The sequence below is a fragment of the Myotis brandtii genome, unplaced genomic scaffold (assembly GCF_000412655.1).
Source record: "Myotis brandtii unplaced genomic scaffold, ASM41265v1 scaffold209, whole genome shotgun sequence".
NCBI classification, from domain to species: domain Eukaryota; kingdom Metazoa; phylum Chordata; class Mammalia; order Chiroptera; family Vespertilionidae; genus Myotis; species Myotis brandtii.
Genome location: NW_005357806.1, coordinates 1,133,202 through 1,138,770, shown reverse-complemented (window position 1 = coordinate 1,138,770; position 5,569 = coordinate 1,133,202). Strand labels below are relative to the sequence as shown.

The 5,569-nt window shown below is 45.8% G+C and overlaps 1 long non-coding RNA gene across 1 annotated transcript in view; it reads right to left on the bottom strand.

The window, feature by feature from the left end:
- Nucleotides 1-2,750, bottom strand: part of LOC106725995 — a 9,320-nt gene extending 6,570 nt beyond the window's left edge. Inside the window, exon 1 of the long non-coding RNA XR_001362010.1 lies at nucleotides 2,590-2,750. This is a non-coding gene — a long non-coding RNA (uncharacterized LOC106725995). The remainder of the gene's footprint in view (nucleotides 1-2,589) is intronic.
- Between the last annotated feature and the right edge of the window lie 2,819 nt (nucleotides 2,751-5,569).

Here is a 5,569-nt window from a genome sequence, read left to right as displayed (position 1 = left end):
CCCCTCCCTACGTAGGAGTCTGTACTTGTTCTTCAATAAATCTCCATCTTTGCTATGCCACTTTCTGTCCATGGATTCATTCTTTGATTCCAGTGGACAAAGAACCCGGGTTCCAGTCCAAAAATTCCGTATCATATATGCTACATCTTTCATCCATTTGAAACCAGACAACCAATGGGTCCCGGTTGCCTGTCACTACTTGAGCCAATTAAGCAGAGACAGGGTTGAATCATATGTGAATGTTTATTCCAATAATGCTGGCAGTATGGGAGAGCAGCAGGTCATCCACAAAGATCTGCTCTACCCCCCACCATAAGCCAGCTGCTTATAATGCATAGTGTTGGGAGCCATTAGAAATTACATATACATCTCCAGCTTACAACACAATAGGTTTCTGGTCCCCCCAAGCCAACTCCCGGAAACCACGTGAGCCTTGCGGTTTAGCCTGGAGTTAAAAGATAACCTACCCTCACCCTAAGCACACAGCTGCTAAATCTCTGCTGATAAGCACACATCTCCGCTGATAAGCACACAGCCATCCGGAGCCTGCTAAACCTCTAGTGATAGGCTACTGCCCATGGACCTCTTTACCCACCCCCTTCCTCTAGAACAATATAAATTCTACACGCTGTAAAAATAAAATTGAGGCTTGATCAGAACTTTGTCTTGCCTCCATTTCTTCGCGTCTCCTATCCTCTCATTCCTTTGCAGGATCTGGTGCGGTGTACCCACGATGCATGCCCTGCGGGTCGGGGCAGCATAGGACAAAGATTACATGGGAAAGTAGGAATTACAGCCATGGGGAAGTAGGCAAGGCATAATGGTTACAGGTTACAGGCAATGTGGGCTGTGGGTCGCAATGATGCATTGCCTCTGGTAACAGATTCCTTCAGCAACAAGGCTGTTAATCTTTCCGTGATGATGGGCAGTTCTCGGAAAAGGAGAATGGACTGACTGCATTCCCAGGGTAACTCCTATGCCCCGGGGAGTACAGCTCTCAGCCAGGATAGAATGTGCTTTCTCCAATCAGGTGTACCCACGATGCATGCCCTGCGGGTCGGGGCATAATTGGCGCCCAACATGGCCTCCGCTCTCCAATCCTCCTCAGGAACGTTCACCTTTTGTCCGGCCGGACCTCTCCTTGGCGCCACGGGGATCGCCCTGTGAGTCAGCCTGCTTTTTTCCTGGTCGCCGCTTTGCCTACCCGCTCTGCGAGTCAGACCTGCAGCTTTGGTAAGTGAACGCATTCATTTTGGATAGGCATTCTCTTTCCTCATTGCCTCCCCGCTTGTCTCCTGCCTCTAGTCCACTTTGAGCACTCTCTTGTCGTTTCGGGGAAGAGTGAAGGGTACCCGATTTCGGCGGAGAGAACTCCGAATCACTCAGGCTTGTCCCTTCCCTAACACATTCATCTGTCGATGGACACAGGTTGTTTCCATATCTTGCCTATTGTGAACAATGCTGCAATGAAAATGGGGTGAAGATATCCTTTCTAGTTAGTGTTTTTGTTTTCTTCAGACAAATACCCAGAAGTGGGATTGCTGGATCAAGTCATGGTTTTATTGGTAATTTTTTGAGGAACCTCTATTTTTGTTTTCCATGGTGGCTGCACCAATATACATCCCTATCAACAGTACACAGGGTTCTCTTGTCTCCACATCCTCGCCAGCACTTATCTCTTGTTTTCTTGATGATTGCCATCTTAACCAGTGGGAGGTGATATCTCATTGTGGTTTGGATTTGCTTTTCCCTGATGATTAGTGATGTTGGGCACCTTTTCATGGGCCTGTTGACTATTTGTACATCTGCTATTCAGACCCTCTGTTTATTTTTAAATGGAACTAACTTAAACATAATATATTATTAGTCATATAAATTAATTCATTTTAAGTGAGCAATACACATCATTTCCAACACTCCTTTCCTTGGACCCAAATCAAAGCTCTTGTAAATTTCTCCTCACAACGAATGTTTTGTGCAACACAACTGGACAGAGTCCAGATTTCAATTCTTATGCCCAATCCATTGTAAAGGTGGCAGGTGGCCCCTGTCAAAATCCAGAAACTGCTAAAAATAAAACCAAATCAATATAATTGTCTTTAGTAAGAGTTTATTGTGTGTAGATGGACAGTTCACAAAGAGAATCGTCAAACCAATAGTGTTATGGAGCCCAGAGCTATGTTGTTATAGGATGGCTTATAATAAAAACACTGAGGCTAGTCAATCTTTATAGTTACTTATAGCATTTGGTTTTCCCCCCAAATGAGGGGATTCATTAAAAGTGGTCATCTTATGCTAATTTTGGAAAACAATGTATTTATTTTTAAAAGAGATTTAGAAACATCAATGATGAGAGAGAATCTGCCTCCTGCACACCCCCACTGGGAATCAAGCCTGCAACCCGGGCATGTGCCCTGACCAGGAATTGAACTGTGACCTCCTGGCTCATAGGTCAACACTTAACCACTGAGCCACACCAGGTGGATAACAATTTAGGTTTTTTAAGTGACTTTCAGAGGCATTTATAAGAAACAACCCTAGTTAGGTTTTGCTTACACTGCAGAATAAGCTACATTAGATTTCACTTACATGGCTTAGCTGGTTCTGCTGTTCAGGGAATTTTCAAGTCTGGTCTCTATTTGTATTTTGTTTTAACTCCTATATTCTTGTTCATTCAAGAAATTATCATAAGCTCTTTCCCTTGTAAATGAGCATTTAAGGTAAGATACAAAGCCCCTGCCCACCAAAAACGTAAGCAGACAGGTTTTAAAATTAAAAGTGACCAAGGCCACGATTCGGCCGACGAGGGCTCCGATGCAGAGGGACCCACACCTACCTCAGGTCGGACCACAACTCAATAATACCGCCGCCTCAACCTTAAGCATCTCAAAGATTTAAAAGCGGCCGTTAGTCGTTACGGGCCTACTGCCCCCTTCACTCTGGCCTTACTTGAAAGCTTGAGTGATCGCTGGCTTACACCTAATGACTGGCTCTCCTTAGCTCGAGCTACTCTATCGGGAGGTGACTATGTCCTTTGGCGAACAGAATTCGTAGAAAACTGTAGAGAGACTGCTCAACGCAATAGTGAAAGTAGGACTTCCCGTTCATGGACGAGAGACAAATTACTCGGCCGAAGCCCTTATGATACCAACGAGGCACAGGCCGCTTTTCCTCCCGGCTTATTAGCCCAGATTCAAAACGCTGGCCTGAAAGCTTGGCGTCGTCTTCCCCCTAAGGGGTCTGCCACTACTTCTTTAGCTAAAATTCAACAGGGTCCCGACGAACCTTATAGCGATTTCATCAGCCGCTTAACTGATGCCGCTGAGCGATTAGTTGGTGAAGGAGAGACGGAAAGTGCCTTTATTAAGCATCTTGCATATGAAAATGCTAACCCGTCTTGTCAAGAGACCATCAGACCCCACCGCTGTGGTAGCCTCTCAGATTACATCAAACTCTGTTCAGGCATTGGCACCTCACACGCCATAGGTTTAGCCATAGGAGCTGCCCTCAAGGATTACACCAAACCTAAACAAGAAAAGACTTGCTTTAATTGCAAACAGCCCGGACATTTCGCTCGCGACTGCCCTACCGGCAAACAAACCAGGCCGCCACCATCCTCAATCTGCCCTAAGTGCAGACGTGGCAAACACTGGGCGAATGAATGTCGTTCCAAGACAGACATAGATGGCAACCCCATTCCTCAGAAGCAGGGAAACTCCCAGAGGGGCCAGCCCCTGGCCCCTCCATCGGGACACAACCAGGGAGCTATCAGGTTTGTCCCTCAAACCCAGAATCAAATTCTCCCCGCCCAGGTATCGGCACCCTCTGCCGCGCCACGCCAGGCAGTGCAGGATTGGACCTCTGTTCCGCCTCCGACACAATATTGATTCCCGACCAAGGAGTTCAACTCGTTCCCACACTGACATATGGACCCCTACCCTCTGGCACATTTGGTCTAGTATTAGGACGCAGTAGTTCCACTCTAGCTGGACTTCATATCACCCCTGGAGTCATTGACAATGACTATACAGGACAAATAACCCTCCTAGCCTCAGCCCCGCTAGGACCTATCACCATTCTTAAAGGACAAAGAATAGCCCAACTAATACTACTCCCCCTTGATTCTACCTCGAAAAGTACTGTTCAGTTCCCAAGGTTAGAGTCAGCCTTCGGATCCTCTGACGTCTATTGGGTCCAACAAATCACTCCTGAGAGACCTTTACTTACCCTAAAACTTGATGGAAAACCCTTTCAAGGCTTAATAGATACAGGGGCAGACGCTACCGTCATTGCAGCCCATCTCTGGCCGGAGTCATGGCCCACCAGTAGTACAATAACCCATCTCAAAGGCATTGGCCAGTCCACCAATCCTAAACAGAGCTCGAAAATCCTAACATGGACCGATAACGAGGGAAACTCAGGAGAAGTTCAGCCCTACATTATACCCAATCTTCCAGTCAATCTATGGGGCCGCGATATTCTGTCCCAGTTAAAACTCATTATGTGCAGCCCAAATGAAGTCGTCACCCAGCAAATGCTTAATCAAGGTTTTCTTCCAGGACAAGGACTCGGTAAATATAGCCAAGGTATCAAACATCCCATCTTGGCCAATCAAAAAATTGACCGCTCAGGTATAGGAAACCAAAATTTTGTTTAGCGGCCATTGACTTTCCTGTACCCCATGCAGATAAAATTAAATGGAAATCTGACTCTCCTGTATGGGTAGATCAATGGCCTTTAACAAATGAAAAACTTTCAGCTGCCACTAGGTTAGTACAGGAACAGCTGGCTGCTGGACATTTAGAGTCTACTACCTCTCCTTGGAACACCCCCATTTTCATAATCAAAAAGAAAAGCGGGGCGTGGAGACTCCTTCAAGATCTTAGAGAAATAAATAAAACCATGTATACAATGGGAGCCCTTCAACCTGGCCTCCCCTCTCCCATTGCCATTCCAGCTAATCATTTCAAAATAATTATTGATCTCAAGGACTGTTTTTTTACCATTCCCCTTCACCCCCAGGATAGAGAGCGCTTTGCATTTAGCCTCCCAGTTACCAACTTTAAAGGCCCAATGCAACGATACCAATGGAAAGTCCTTCCCCAAGGCATGGCAAATAGTCCTACACTATGCCAGAAATTTGTTGCCCAAGCCGTAGACCCTCTCAGGGAACGATGGCCCTCGATCTATATTATTCACTATATGGATGATATCCTCTTAGCAGGAGCATCCACCTCTGAAGTACTCAAGTGTAGCCAGGAGCTAACTCATCAACTCGCCTCCTTTGGACTGCAAATTGCCCCCAACAAAATACAGCTCAAAGATCCTTACTACTATCTTGGCTTTGAATTAAATTCCAATAATATTACTACCCAGAAAATTGAATTAAAAACTTCACATCTACATACCCTCAATGATTTCCAAAAATTCCTAGGTGATATTAACTGGCTCAGACCCTATCTAAAACTTACAACCAATGATCTTAAACCCCTTTTCGACATTTTACAGGGAAATCCAGACCTCTTATCCCCCCCGCACGCTGTCCTCAGAGGCAAAAGAGGCTCTCCGC